The sequence below is a fragment of the Ptychodera flava genome, chromosome 2 (genome assembly GCF_041260155.1).
Source record: "Ptychodera flava strain L36383 chromosome 2, AS_Pfla_20210202, whole genome shotgun sequence".
Lineage (NCBI taxonomy): Eukaryota > Metazoa > Hemichordata > Enteropneusta > Ptychoderidae > Ptychodera > Ptychodera flava.
In genome coordinates, this window is record NC_091929.1 from 25,658,945 (window position 1) to 25,674,740 (window position 15,796).

General features: G+C 38.2%; 1 long non-coding RNA gene across 1 annotated transcript; it reads right to left on the minus strand.

Annotated features, from left to right (window-relative positions):
- Positions 1-4,924: 4,924 nt before the first annotated feature.
- On the minus strand, positions 4,925-15,098 carry LOC139117701 (uncharacterized). The gene is made up of 4 exons (XR_011548558.1): positions 14,278-15,098; positions 11,020-11,097; positions 9,166-9,511; positions 4,925-8,375 (listed from the first exon to the last, which is right to left on the minus strand). It is a non-coding gene; the product is annotated as an uncharacterized lncRNA (long non-coding RNA).
- Positions 15,099-15,796: the final 698 nt, after the last annotated feature.

Here is a 15,796-nt window from a genome sequence, read left to right on the forward strand (position 1 = left end):
TCTAATCAAAATATAGACATCAACCCTCCTTTCTGTGAGTTTTCATTTACTTCCAAGCTTTTATAGTGATATTATGGCCAGTTCGATTTTGTTTACTTTTCAACTCGTGAGCGCCATTTTCCACTGCAAAATGGCGGGAGAAGATAGCATGATCGCGGGCGTCAACTGATCACATTCCACTCTCGTGCAAAGATATTTTGTAGTTTTGTCATAATTTCTGTGATTTCAATGTACACCAAGTAGTTTCGGACTGATTCATTCGTGATAGTCTCAGAAAAGCGGACGATCGATGTGTTTGTCCTGTGATTACACCGGGAAATGCGGAAGTCCTCCATTGCGGAAGTAAATCGATGCTGACATCGGGCGCGAAATACTTCTGGCCGTTGGGAACGAATGAGATATTGCTATCATCAAGTCTTCGGCGCGAAATTTATGGTTTTTAGCGGCAATACTGTCGTATTACACTAAGCGATTGTGGTACATAGTTAAACTTGAGTGTACATTTGGTCCCGGCGGTGGCAGTCCCCGGGTTGGTGGGTACCCATGCTTGTTACCCAAGTTTGAAAAGTACCCCCTTTCCTAGAATATTTCTGAGAAAAACACCCCCTATTTGTGGCAAATCTGGGAGAAAGTAGCTGTAAAAAACATACCCTTATTTTCGAAATCTAGGAGGTTAGTATGTTGACTTCCAGGGTTGACCCTGGAGGCTGACTTTGTATACATGTAGTACATACATCACAAATGTTTGTCCTCACCTGATTTTAGTCACATTCATACACAATCATCTTCCTTATCCGTTTGGATCTGGGCATGTATACGTCATATGTACATACAAACGTACGGTACTGTTTTTCATTTTCTTTGTGAGTGAGACTAGACCAGATTTAGTGTCCTAGGGAGATTATGAAAGGACTAGCCTACTCCTAATCTCGGAGGTTACTCTGAAAAAGTACCCCTTTTTCTCGATTTCACGGACCTAGAATCTCCGAGATGACTGAAGTAAAACACCCCCTTTTCCGTGAATTTGGTAACGCGCATGAGTACCCACCAACCCGGGGACTGCCACCACCGGGACATTTGGTGTAGGACCGCGAAGTTAACCGTGCCCGGCCGCCACACTTTACCTGCATTGGCATTTAATCACTGCGTTTCTAAACTTTTTTCCGATGGAAGAACTTGCACCTCTTCTGCTAAGCTTGGTGACAACCCCAAACTCGTCGAATGTTAAAATATTTTCACATGGCTGATGCCTCAACCAATGCGGTCAGTGACTTAAAGGACTGTACATGGCGTTGTCCAGATTGTGTACACGGGCCATACAATTGTGTGAACTAAATGTTAGCTTGGTGTATTTGGTATCCAGTCTAAAGTATGAGACGAATTGACCAAACAAAAATCAACTGTCTTTACTGCCAATTTGACCACATATAAAGGCTTATCATTGATTGCCTGGGTACTTCTGAATTTTACCAAACTTCAAGATTTTTTAAAGTTTACCAGTCACGTGAACTAAGTTTTTTCAATCTATTCTTTCAGATTTCCAGCTGAACCTTGAAGACAGTGGTGTTGCGATTGAAGTTAGTTTTATTTTAACTCTCTGAGTTTGTTTGTTCTGTATTTTGTACGTTCAATTTACTCTGTATTTTGTACTAGCAGTTTACTCTGTATTTATTGTACCTCTCTGAGTTCGAGTGACAATTTACTCTGTATTTTGCAGTAGTGGTTTAACATTGTAGCCCCTTTACCAAACATTTAAAAATTGAAATAAAGATTGATCTTTATATAGTAGATATTTTGTGTATAAGTATATTCGAGTACCGATTCTGACTTTGACGAACTGACTGACGAATATAAATGGACGGAAGAGAAACAACCAGACAATTCCAATGATAGTGACTATGATTCCAATGATGGTGACTGTGATGACGACTGTGATCCATACGTGAAGTAAATCATAGACCCTACTAACATACATCGACCCAATGACAACAAAACAAATGCTTGCCCGTATGATACACAATTTTTTTATTGCATACTTTATCAGTGAATGGTTTTGAAGTTACAGTTTGCATTTTGTATTTTCGAAAAGTCTCCTGTCCCATGATGTACGTTATACGGGGCATAAACAAATAATTTCGCCAGCCGAACTCGCTCCACATGCGGAGTCACGTAAACTTACTTACGCGTCCACGGCACGCGAGCGATCGGTCGATGTAATGACAAAATTAGCCAAATATTAAAGTATGTCAAAACGTGGCTCATACACGGTGCTATACATTATTCAACAACTGTTTTACTTCAAAAGCTTCTGTTATACAGCTATATTCCACGGTATACTTAGCGTTTCACGAGCGACGCAACACTTCCGTATTTACAAGTCGGAGGCCAACATGTCGAGGTCAATGTATACTTCCGGGTCATTTCGTCGAAATACATCGATTATTTTTGCGCGGACTGTTACACAGGCATTTCGAATTAATTTCTTTTCGCGGATGTTGGGACCGATATTATACCTCTCTGTCAGGAAAACTTGGTTTACTTCCGAGGTCGTTTTCAAACGATTTTCGATACGTTTGTGGACGTCTCTGCCGGGCTCACCAACATACCACCGCAAACACGTTCAAAACTAATACTTTTACCGCTAGATTTTCATGAAATTTACGTCTGCAATGAAGAATGGGTGTCACTCTCGCAATTTATCCAACTAACATGATCATTTTTTTGTAGCACGGATTGTAAAATTCAAGTTGAAAATCACCTTGAAAACTGGCCCGTTGACGTCCGTTTGAAAGTTAACGGTCGCCGGCTTGAAGAACTTTCATATGCAAATGAGTACCGTGCGATCTGACTGTATGATAATAAGTCATGTTACTAATCAATCGAACAGGCATTTTTTTGCTTTTTTATCATGAAAAATCAACCTGTAAACTCTCATTTTGACCGTATTTCCTTATTTCTCGACCGATTTTTACGTTTGACCCCTCAAAATGTACCCTGATCCCCCCTCTTTCACACAGTGTACGTTTTTTAATGGTACGGTCCGTTTTAGCAATGCAGCCGACTGCGTAAACTGATACTGCAATGTGACCTGGTAGCTGTGCCGGTGACCGCACGGGAACCGGGCTACAGTTGCCCCAAATCTGAAATTCGTGACGTCGTTGCTCCGTAAGGGGAAGTAGTAACGCATTCATTTTTTTGCATATATTTGACGACTTATCAGGCAAAATATATGGAAAGTTTTGTTTCATTTTGATCATTTCTTGCTGTTTTATTCAGGAAAATGTGAAGCAAGGTATGCATTTCACACTGTGTCCGACTGAAATGATCATGTGACTGAAATCCCTAATTATATATACCTTGACTGGCTCATGTTTTGCTGCCAGTGAACTGTTTCGAGCTGCCATAGAGCTGTGACAATTGTAGTGTCAACAAAGTTTTACTTCGAACGATTTTGAGCTGCATAACGGCTGTTGACCGATCGGCCAAGAGCTGCACAAGTCTGCATTTCGTCTTCCAGAGACACTCGAATCTGCAGCAGACAAATGACAGCTCCAAACGCTCTGTGCAGATCTGCATTAAAGCTGGTTTGAGCTGTCACAGCTCTGAAACCGATCTGCTGCAGCTAAATGAAGATCTGCACGTTTCCTACGGGTAGTCCTTTTTTTCCATATTGTTCTGATAGCACGATTCGTTGCCGGGCTGCTAAATAAATGAAGGTATTTTCTCACCCCTTGGGTTGGGTTTAATTGAAATCACGTCTAATACGGAGCATTGGGGCCACCGATGATGATGTCTGGTCGTTACTGAATGCATGCGGCGGGTATGGGTTTCAAAGTAATGGACGCTGACCGCCGGACATAATCTTGCTACCTTCATTGTCACAGTCTGCCTGCCTGTAGGACATGGGTGTTCTTCTGCTGGCTGACCATCAGCTCGGAGACACTCAGGAGTGTTCGTTGTAAAGAAATGTATAATCGAAGGCCTTGCTGCACTCGGGGCAAACTTTCTGGCCTGCGTCCTTCCTGGAGCTGGCTATGAGGGCGCTGTTGGAGTGGTGCTCTTGGGAAAACGTGTTCCGTATGACAGTAAATTTTTTACCACTCCACAAGATGCTGCGCAATGTGGTGGCTTATTGACTGAATATCAGAACAATGCACTTGTCACATTAAATTGATTATTACTTTAATTATGACACTGCCTGTAGAACAAAACATTGCTCCTCACTTACTCAGAATGACTTTTAAAAAGACAAAAGCGGTAATTTACATTTTACGTGTTTTATTTATTCTCTCAGATCCCAGCATTTAAAATTACAGGTGAATTTCTTGTTGAGAAAAAGGAAATAACATTCAGTATGCAATGTGTCTCGGTTCTATTGAGACATTCACAGCTTGTTGAGCTGCGCCCTCTAGCGGTTCAGTGACAAACTATTCTCAACCAATCATAATGTCCCTTTCCATATGGGGACAATTGAGATCAACACAAAACATACTTCAGTTTTGGTCATTTTCTATTTTTTAACAGAAAGCCATACTGATTAGCCTTAAATGTTTTGTCACTGAACCATGAGCAGAATTCATCGCATAGCAAGTTTTGTGATATACAATGTAGATTGTTGCTTTGTTCAGCAATAGAGAAAGCCGAATTAAATTCTTAGTAGGATAGTCGAAATTTGGTTGTTCCTGCCCCTAGCTTTAAAGAAAGATGAAAGGAATTGTAAAGAGCATTATGCACTTTACATGAGAGACAGAACATAAAAAGAGTAAAGATGAACAGACCATGTGTACATGCATTTTCCACAAAGCTAGAAAATTGAAATTGCATGCATTCATGTTTGTATGTTAGTCTACACTAAGTCTAAAGGATGTTTTGTTTTTTTACTTTTTATTTTTTTTTTACTTTTTATTTCTTTTTTGCTTTTTGTGTTTTTTTGCTTTATTGATTTATTTTATTCTATACGTTTGTTTTCAGTTTATCTGTGGAGGACAGAATGAGGCACCAGCAAAATAAAGTCAATTATAGAACAAAGTGCAAACGAAATGGAAATGAAAGTACTGCATTTTAAACTCAAAATGACAAAAACTGGTGTTATTGTCATTTACTGTTAAATGTGGATGTGTGGTATCGCTCAGGGAACGACTCAGGGTTGAATCATGACCTTGAAGGAAAGTAAGAAACTGAGTGAAGGTTAACTGTGTCCTGAATTGCTGCATGGCTGGATAAAGAGAGAATGGCTGGAAAGACATGCTTGACTATTGATGTTTTGTTGATAAAGTTAGTAAATGAAGAAAGCCATGAATCGTATGTCTGTCACTTATCATGTCACTGTCAGTGTCACTTACATGTCTGTCACAATCTGTCACTTGTCACTTAAATTGTTTGTTTTCTGACAATTCTCCTGAAAATACTAGAAATTCAAGTGACTGTGAGCTGTAAAAGTGAATTTTAGCTCATTTTTCAGAGACCCCCTCCCCCAACGACGACCGCTTTGTGGTCATGTCAGCTGCAAGCCGCCTACTTTTCCATTCTGGTCCCCTACTTCAAAACTTAATGAAACCCCTGCATGTTATTATTTATTGTAAAACATGTAACTGCAACTTACAACTGTTTCCTTGACAGAGAATGTATACAAAATATGAAACATTGCATATAGATGCTGTCAAAGTAATCCATTTCATACAAGAACAGATATAACTAAAAGCATGTGCTACAATAATGTATTCTATTGTTGTCCTTAATAAATCTTACAATGACAGATGTGATAAAAGCAATTGTTTACTTAACAATATTCACTCCTACAATGTTTGGGTAATCATACAAAACAAAAGGTAACACACAGTTGTCTTCAATCATTGGATTTGCAGCATACCAAACTAAAAAGAGAAAGTTCAGTCTCCAATGAAGAAACTCCAGTGGTTTTGGTGTCTGTCTGACTTTCTACATCAGACAGACCACTAGATGAATATGCCTCTCTTTTGTTCAGGTGATGAACATATAAATACCGCTTAAAAATTAAATAATCATAGGGTAAATCTTCTGGCTCTCCATAAACATGTAACCATTTAGTAAGCTCTGAGCATATGTGGTGTAATGGCAAACGCCAAATGCCTTTGGTGGTAACAGAATTAAATATCTCATCCAAAAGATGCATCACAAAATCAGAAATGGATGTGTCCAACAACTTTATCAGCATATAAGTCAGTTTTTCTTCATAGTGTGTGCGAAAAACACATCCTGCAAAACGCATACTAAGCATTTGCCTCCATATCTTTCTTTTTTCAGACGCAGTGTCCACTCCATCTCGATGACGTTGCTGCATCCAGTTCAGGGTATTAGCCATTGTCTGTTGGAAAAACTGTCCATGTATGTTATTAGGGACCATCAATACCATTACATTTGTTGTCCCGATAGCGACAAAGCTCGGTGAAGGTACAGTTTCACTTTGTGGATTTAGAAGTGTCAGTGTGGAGTACATCATGCTCAAAAGTATCGGCCAATTTCCCAGGCGAAAGTGAACATGGTTGACCATGAACTAACATGTTAGTTCATGGTCATATGACCATGGTGTACCATGTTAATCCATGGTCGACCATGTTTGTTAAATGGCACAAATTACTATGGTCTACCATGATCGACCATTGCCAAAAACCATGGTCAACCATTGCCATTGACCTTGATATACCATGGTCTAGCATGATCAAGAAACCATGGTCAACTATGATAGACCACAGTTACAAACCATGATCATGGCACAACCTATCATGGTCCACCATGCTCATCAAACATGGTCCATTGTCAACCATGGTGGGTAGCTGTGGTCATCAACAATGGTTGTGAACAACCATCAGATAGTCATTACGGTCAGCTGTAGTCAGCCGTGGTGATACACAAAGGTCTGACCAACAAGGGAGAAGTGCAATATTAAAGCTCTTGAAATTGACTGATGAAGTTCTACGACAAAATAGTCAGCAAGTGACATAGTTTTTAAAAACTTCAAAAAACATTTATTTCATCAAAGCTTTTTATTGACAAAAACAATGGGCATGCATAAGCTGTCATTCAAATGACTAAAAGATCACAATAGGTAGGGTAGAAAGACATCAGCTTTTGAGCAAAAAAAGGGTCCATTCAAGGCTTTATCTAATACTTGAATGCCTCTGAAGCGATGAATGCAGACATTTGCATGATCTACGGACTAAACGTACACAACAAGAGCATAAAAATAACCTTTTGAAAACAATGGGGCTCATTTAAGACTAAATATAATACTTGAATGCCTCAGAAGACTATGAATGAATACATATGGATGAGCTATTACTCTAAAAATCACTACAAGGCCATAAATATTATCTGATCAAAAACGATGGTGCTCCTTCAAGACTAACTACTATAATAGAATGCTTATGAAACATCTGAATGCAGACACATACATGAGCTACCAAAAAAGATCACTACAAAAAGGGCATAAATACTACCTTTTCAAAGAAATGTTGCGCATCCAAGAAAATCTTATATATGAATACTTACAAAACATATGATTGCGAACACACACATGAGCTGTCACGCAACAGTCTAAAAGATCAGCACTACATCAAGGTCATTAATATATGTTTTTGAAAAAAATGGTGCTCATGACTAAATCTAATACCTGAGTGTTTGAAATGCAAACCTATTAAAAGAGTCACATCCTGTAGAGTTCAGAGTCTAGGGTTAATGTTTCTGCACATATTTCTGAACAGATTGTACTTTTTCTGTTATCTTCTTGCTACTTATTTCTGGGTATTTGTTTTTTATCACATTGACCATTGCGGAGAAGAGACGAGTGTCGAATGGCTCTTTTGCAGGGGTTGATTTGTTAGGCGCTTTCCCAGAGACAGAATGTGTTAAGATGTACTCTCGCGGAAACAGAGTGGTCAATAAGATTTGACAGCATCATAAACCTTGTCGCAATGCGCGACAAGATCTTGAAGAGTGGAATAGGCCATGCCATTGTATGTATTGGAATCACTTGTAGATGCCGATATGGAAGGGTCACCTTCCCTAGATGTAGCAGCAGAGACATCACATCGCTTTGTTCACCTGGAATAGAAGACTTCCACAAGGCAGACTGGTGAGCATAGCTTTTAGGTGACTCTTCAATAGGAGACTTCCACAAGGCAGACGAGTTAGCGTAGCTTTTAGGCCACTCTTCAATAGGAGACTTCCACAAGGCAGACTGATGAGCTGTACTACTTTTAGGCGACTCTTCAAGCATGGTATGAAAATCATTGGTGGGAGCACTGCCTGCAGATGGCCCTGATTGCAGATCCTTCACTTTCTTTTTCAACCGACGCACCTCTTCTTTAAGGTCATTGAATTCGCGCTGTGTTACACATCTGAAAATTTAGAACAAGTAGTTTAAAAATAGCACAATATGTAGTTCAGTTTATACCACACAACTGAAAGTGACAATTTGGCATCTGAAAAATCGAAGTGTTGAAAATCAAATGTTGACAAATATTAGTGAGCAGCACTTTCACTGTCTCTCACTGTATGATCACAATCTTATAATTTCCATTTAAACAATACTGTTAAAGCAGGAAATTGCAATCTATGGGATTGCACTTCACCTGTTACTATTTTAAAAAGTCAGTTTAAGCTTCATAACAGCGGGATATATAGGGCTGATCCATTGATGGGTTGCAAGTTTTGTGCTTACTTTGCTGCAGGATGGTCCCTTACCGAAATGACACCCATTTACATTGTGTTTCTTACTTGTAAGAAACATGTGTCATATACATGCTACCTACAGGTTTCAAAACATGTGTCTGACCATATTGATTTTAACTTTCCGTTATGTATTGAAAACATGAACAATACATGTTAGAAGCATGTATGGCTTGAAATCCAGGCAGCTACACCCAAAATCTGTGCTGTTCAATGCAACATGTTTGTCACATGAACGCAACACATCTCTGACATGTTGGCAATCAAGAATCTCTCCTCTTCCATGAAGGTTCCTCAAGGGCACAAGAGCTCCTGGAAAATCTTTCCCAGAGAGCCCAGGATTAGATTTTCTGGATCTCTTCTGGAAAGATTAACAGGTAAGCTGCCACTCGGCCTGGCAATTAGCTGCCTCTCTGCTGGGTAGATTTCCTAATGCTGTGCTTTATAAAATCAACCTACCTTCTGCACTCTGAATTATAGTCACCCCAACAACTTGAAACTTTTTTATCACTGCTGCTGAGAAACTGCCATCACCTTACCACTTCAGAACACTCTTCTGCACAAACAAAAATAATGCGAGAGCTAAAAAATTTGGTATTAATTAAATTTAATCCACCAGACTTTAAAAGCTGATCAACATAATCAACATCAAACTGTTAAGTTGAAAAAATGTTCAAGTGTCCATAAAGTCAAGAACTTCATATTGCCATGACCATGAGCTCTGTTTAAAAGTGTACGCTGTGATTGTCTGTTATGGTTTCAGTTATTGCTTGACCTGTCATCTTGAGGTTGTCCTATGCATAAGCTGGAAAAAATAAAAAACATCAAGTAAGATATGGAGCTTTTTAAGTTTATAACAAAAATATGTAATATGTTAGAATTGCTAAAAGCTGACAATTTTGACTCTTTCAACAGCTATTAAACATTGAAGAATGAAATTTGCATGTAGTCAGAAAATAAAGAAACTATTATATACCCTCAATTTGCGAATGATCCAATGTGATTTGTTGTACAAGTATAAATCTGTTCATATTGCAAATACCTTCAAACTAGTATATCCATAGACAGTAGAATCAATGACATAAAACAAAATTTATTTTTTCATATGATTTATCCCGCGGGAAAAAATGTTGATTTCCCTCTTTATTAAGTCAATGAATCTTTAAAGTTATTCATGTACGGAATAAGACAGAAACGTTGCCATAAAAATTGATCTGTACTTGATCTTAATGTATATATGCCAGAACATTTTATCCAAGTATGTTATTACCTCATTTAAAGTTCATGAGTCAATATTGTATGATTTGCAAAGGTTCAAGCGAAGTAAATGTTTATTGGTATAATTCAATTAAAATTATACACAGTCTACTATGTAACGTCCACTCATTTGGTTTGAGTACACTTCATTGCATATGTACATGAACGTTCTCAAGTCAAATTGGAACGCAGCATAGGAAAAAGGTAGGTTTTTGTATTAAAGGCGAGTTCACCAAAGAAGATTTTTAATATTTGTTTTTGGTCACTTATTCAAGAATTGCCATTTTTGCCATTTATAACTTGATAATTTTTACAAAAATGGATAAAAATAGTGGCAGAAGTTGCATTTTTGGGCTTCATCAACTAAATTTATTTTGAATGATGAGAAAAATAGACCAAGCTTGGCGCTTTCATCAAATGATATGGCAGGGGGCATCTTCTGATTGGTATGGCATTGTCCACTCTCTCACATTCATGCAAGGCTGTGAGTATTTGCATAGTAAATGTGGTAAATGAAATGAAAAGTGACCCAGCAGGGACTTGCACAGAAGCCGCCAACTTAGGAATTGACTTTTTGGTAATGAGGATCAGTCATACAAATGATGCAGCCAGAGAAATGCAATTTTGGGGGTTAAAAGTTGTGACTCACCCCAATATACAAATAATAAACAAAATAATTAAAAATAATCGTATAGTGGGGTGAGTCACAATTTCAAATAAAAAAAAATACACAATAGTTATGTAAATACACAAAGCCTGGTGTAAACGTTACTGACAATGCCATACCCATTGGAAGATGGTCCCTGCCATATGACCTGATGAAAGCACCAATCTTGGCAGCTTTTCCCATGATGAAGCCCTATAATGCAACTTCTGCCACAGAGTTTATCTTATTTGTAAAAATCTGCGCAAGTTATAAATGGAATAATTGACCTTCAAGCGAGAACATATGTAAATATCACCCCTGGAAAACTCCCTCTTTAAGCCAAGCTCGAGTTGCACAGACTCACTGAGAGTACTATTCATTTAGGAATCCTAAGGTTGAACTTTACTTACCATTTAATGCTTCAAGGTTATGTATGGGTCAGTCTTTGATACCCAGCTCGTAGTTGTTTACTTTTGTGAAACAAAGCTCTGTTTAAGAAAAAAGGTGAAGTACATTATTATAAACACATGATTAGTAATAGTTCCATTTGATGTTTATATTCTGCTCCCCACAGAATCCTTAAAAAGTACTGTGCATTGTTTGAAAACATGTCCTTCACACGTGTAAGGCCAAAATAAAAAATATGTGCTGTTCCGATTACCCGACCTACCCTAATTTTATCCCCCCGACCCTAGACTTTTTAGAGCTTCGTAAACCCGGAAGTAAAAATAATGATATGAAAAAACGTGAAACGCATGAAATTACAGCTAGTTTTCAATCGGGTTCGAACCCACAACATACAGCATCAGTCGCCTAGCATGAAACTAATTTTAGTTCGATTTTGATACTTTTTGATCTACTTCAATAAAATGTTGTTGAAACAATACCACGCGTAAATTTCCGTACGCTGATTTTGCACATGAAAGCCTCAGCAAGTTGAGAGTTACGTTCACAAAAGTTCGTTGCCCTAGCCCGATAAGGTTTCTGTGTCACATCATCTCTGCACGATCGAGAAAAGGAGACAAACTGAAGGTTTTATGCATTATATGAATGTCCATAACATTGAAAATAATTCTGATAGCAAAATTGACACGAAATATTGGACTTAATATTGGACTTTACTGGTACAGATACGTGCTCAGTGCAGACTGAACAAGCATTGAAGCAAGCTGTGGTGTCAATGGGCACATGGGCCCGGATTTTGAATTCAGTTAACAGACACTGACTCATTTTTCAGAGCAAATAAACCCTAAAATTAACTGTCGGTGACAACCAACCTTTCTGTTTGTTATTTTCCCCATTCTAAAATGACTGAAAAAAGCAACTGGAGCAAATCTGATATCGAGAAAAACTCAACTCCGCATTGAAATCAAAACAAGGGATCTGACCCTCTAAGTTGTTCGTTTTAGCTCTACTGAGTCTGCGCACAAAACTACAAGACCAGCCTAGGTCACTACAAAAACACAGCTCACTGGTTTGCAAAGGGCAATGTTGATCCAAACTACAGTAGTGAGGGATGATATACGCACAGTAAAAACGTGACAAACAAGCACATTATTTTTTCAGAAGCTACAAAACATTCTTTTATAACTACAATAGATTTTTTTCTTGGCTTGTGTAGTGCAGACAGTGCAGTAAAAAATGAAAAAAATCCCTTGAATACACAATAATGGCTGGCTGTTGTTAATTTTGATGTTTGAATGTACATTAAGCCCTATGAAAGCAAACTTACAGAATATGTACAAACAAACATACAGAATATTTAAGCATGAGGGAATATGCTACAATTTTTAGGGATATTAAAACTTATGAATATTAATGAGCCGTCCGCCACTCTTGGAAGCCCTATACATTCACAACAGTGACACCCAAATTTGTTGACTTTGAAAAAATCTTATAGAGGATGGTGTTTGGAGCCAGCAGCTTGGATTGTGTAAGCAAGTGATTTATGGCTTGTAGTATGTATATCACAAGTGACATCACTGCAACATTAAAACTTACATAAGATGTCCTCAAATGTTTCAGTTAAATCCCCCCAAAATTTTAAAATCCCCCTGAAAAATTCCAGGAGAGGGGGGACCAGTCCCCCTGGTATAGTATCCTAGATGAAACACTGCATTGATCACCGTAAATATTGTGTTGTGTCAGTTCTTACAAGTCAGACTTACCTGTGGATAAAGAGTTCACTTTCCTGTCAAAGAATTGTAATTTTAGCCATATCAATTTCAAATTCCGTGGCAGTCTAATAAACCACAAATTTCAATTCTACTGATGAATATTTTATTTTAATAAATTGGTATTCAATTTGAGTGCGTTTCATGAGGAAATTGTTCACTGTTAGTTTGTTTGAACGCATACAAAATGCACATTGAGAAATAAAAAAAAATGAAAAAAAAAAAAATTTCCCTACCTACCTACCCTATTTTTGAAAACCATGTAATCGGAACAGCACAATTTTTTTTTGGCCTAATCACTATTGTTACTGTTGATAAATGAAATCTGTCCAGTTATACATTAGTATACTGAAATAATCTGCTTGATCTAATGAAATATTTCGTCTACAAAAAAAACCCTATCAACTGTGCTCTCGCTGTCGCTCATAATGTTCATAAATTGAGAACAAATATAAAAATTTACGGGAAAAAGTAAATGTATGATTGGCCATTTACAATTTTGTTATTTTTGTAGCCTGATTTATTGTTAAGTTTATGAATTCTCAGGAAATATTCTGTCATATCTTGTCTTTCAAAAACTACTCTGCCCCTATCATCAGCCTTTGATCGACACACATGGTGATAGCACAGCCCTCTACTGTGGTGATAGCCAGCTTTGGAATTTGACTTTGCCTGCATGAGCAGTGAAGTCCTGCCTAGTGAATAATTATCAAATTTCTAAGCAATCGGATTTACGGTTTCAGAGGAGAAGGCAATTGTTGACGGACGACAGATGGACAGATGACAACTGAGAAAGTAGCCTGTTTGATAAGCATTGAATTCAGGCAGCAGAGGAAAAAAATAAGAGAAATTGCTAAAAACACAGATAAATAAATATCACCACAATTTTAATAAATCTGACAGAGGTCAACCCAAGGATCGTGAATATAAATTTTCAAAACAAAATGATTTTTTTGACCAAAAACGCTAAAAATTGCCCCCAAGTTACAACCATAGAATAATTAACCACAATTCTTGGCTTGGCTGTCTGACTGAATTCAATTTTGCCGATGCATTTTATAACAACACAGAAATACAAATGATTTAGCAACAGTAGCCCTGCGTACAGGTCTGTGTGTTCTCGGCGTTATACGGCTTCCACCACAGCCTTGCAATGGTCTATGGAGATAACTGGGGCTGATCCGGACCTTAACAAAAACACGGTCTTTTTTGCCGAAATTCTGCTCTATCGGGGCAAAATCCTTTCCCTGCCTACCTTTACCTCCTAACCGACCCAAGAAAAGATGCGATGAACTTCTCCTAACGTCCAAAGCCGTTCGTTTTCTGAAACATAACGTACTCGACAGGTTGTTTACCACTTTGCCCATGGAGGTCGCCATTTTGAATCTCGCTGCAAGAACACAGTTATCTCCATAGACCGTTGCAGGGCTGTGGCTGTGGCCGTATAACGCCAGGAACACACAAACCTGTCCGCAGGGCTAAAACTACACTTACCCTGAGTAATGTAGATGGCATCAAGGGTGGTTTTGTCATCATTCTGCTGCCATTACATGGCAACATTTGAATTCGTGTCAACCACTGGTGGTACAAACTCATGCAGTGACGCCGTCTCGAGAGTCAAATCGCCATTGAATCGCCAGTCTTCCAGGACATGCAGAGGAATCCGCTACAATGGTATTTTACAGACTCAACTCATTTTCTGACGTCTGAATCGTTCTCACAACACACCAAAGTCATGATTTCTTGTGTAAAAATGACAGCGATTACACAGCAACGGAGCTGACACCGGCAGCTGCAAGCTGTCTACGTGGCAGCCTTGAACAGTTCAAATTGAATGTTGATGTCAAATTGACGTTCAAACTGATCAAGCCTCGTTCTGGTTCATAACGGAAGTCAAGCGTCGACCCCGTTTTACTTGCGATCAGAAGATTCGATTCGCTGGGATTTTTTGGCAACTAATTGAAATGTCTGTGCACACAATTTATACGACAATTACGGTTACGATTCTTTGTTTAGAACAAAAACAAGCGTTTTTAAGGTGTTCATTTAATGACCTCTGACATCACATGACTTACCTTTGACACGGAGTCAGCTGTGTACCCTTGATACTATTGATAGACTCATTCAATCGCGCAGCTCAGAGCTGTACTATGAGCATAGAGTAAGTACAAATCTAATGTATTTCGTGCGTCCATCCTTGAAATATTTCGTGAAAGTTACTCAAGATGCTTTTAAAGACTACTAGAAACTAATTCTTCGTTAAGGGAATATAATTTAAGCAAACTTTAGTTTTGCAGCGAGGCATTCTTGTAAACCCGGAAGTAAGCCCCCTCAAACCGCATATCATTTGCATCTATTTGTCGGCTACATGGACTGTGTGCCCCTCTTTTTCTACCTCCATGCTATAACGTAGAGTGACCGTGGCTCTATCGACGACTGAATATCCCTACTGAAACTCAATTTGTTTGTGTCGTAGGGCTGACAATTAACCACATGGTATTTTCGACTCTGACAGTAACTGCTTTCAAGTCACTCGATGTTGAAAACAAAAACCAAATCTACATGAAGATCTTATTGGTCCAGTGCTCGTAAATATGTGTCGTAAATTTAAACAATGAATGTTTACAAACAAAGATGACATTTTTTGTTACCACTCAAAATTATCAATGTTATATGCGATTTAATTTTGGTCAAACTTTGGTCAAACTATTGTTTTTCGCCAAAACTACTTGCCTTATAGCTTTGATATTTGGTATGCGGGTTAATGGGGATAATAAAATGTGATGAGTCTTTCAAACGATGACGAAATCTACAATTTTGTAATTTGGGGAATTTTTTACAATTTTTTCGTCGAAGAAAAAGGGTTTCTCAAAAATTACAAGTCTGATAGCTATGATATTTGGTATGCAGGTTTCTACAGATAAGATGTGCTTTATTTTATAAAACTGCACTTCAGAAAAAAAAACCAAGTCAGCAATATGCATATACCGGTATTAAACATATTTATCTCATG